The 700-nt window shown below is 35.4% G+C and overlaps 1 pseudogene; it reads right to left on the bottom strand.

Annotated features, from left to right (window-relative positions):
• Positions 1 to 361: 361 nt before the first annotated feature.
• LOC134385417 (small nucleolar RNA SNORA11) lies at positions 362 to 483 on the bottom strand (annotated as a pseudogene).
• Positions 484 to 700: the final 217 nt, after the last annotated feature.

Below are 700 nucleotides of genomic sequence, written 5' to 3'. Positions count from 1 at the left end.
TTTGTTTCATAACACCACGTGGCACCTTGTTTACTAAACATGATGTGAAGGGACTGAGAGAGTTAAGCAGAGAGACTGTATTTAGGAGGTAAAATTAGAATACAAGCAAAACTGCAAACTCTAGACTTAATCTGTTTTGGCATGCAGATATCCATTCATTCAAGTCAAGAAATAATTAGAAAAGAATGTTAACTATTCTGATTCCGTTTATGCAGGTATTTGGCTGATTTAGTACAACTTGAATGAGAAAGGCTCAAAATGTTCTGGAACTACTTAAATATGTATATTATGGCCATGTGTGTATATTATGGCTATGTGTGTATAACATTTCCAATTTGACCATTAATATACTCATTTCTTTTTCTTTAGGGCATTTGTTCACAGGTAGGCCACTGTTTTGTGCCCCTCCTCACAATGGCCCCAGAATCCTGTTTGATATGTTGTAGACAAAGGAGCCGTTCTTCGTTCTTCGGAGTAGACTGTTTAAAACATGCAGGAACTTTTTGTTTGTTTGTTTACAGTGGCTGAGGGTTATCAATCAGTTCAGATATCTAAGATTTCAACCTGTATTCACATATTGGTATTTTTAAGAGAAAATAAATAAAATCCAGTGGCTTAGATAAAACTGGACTACTGTGGTAACACCTTCCACAACTATCTACAGTCCACCTTCATCAACTCTATACTTTTTTTTAGGAAA

Source organism: Cynocephalus volans, chromosome 8 (assembly GCF_027409185.1).
Source record: "Cynocephalus volans isolate mCynVol1 chromosome 8, mCynVol1.pri, whole genome shotgun sequence".
Lineage (NCBI taxonomy): Eukaryota > Metazoa > Chordata > Mammalia > Dermoptera > Cynocephalidae > Cynocephalus > Cynocephalus volans.
This window is presented reverse-complemented; position numbering and strand designations above follow the sequence as displayed.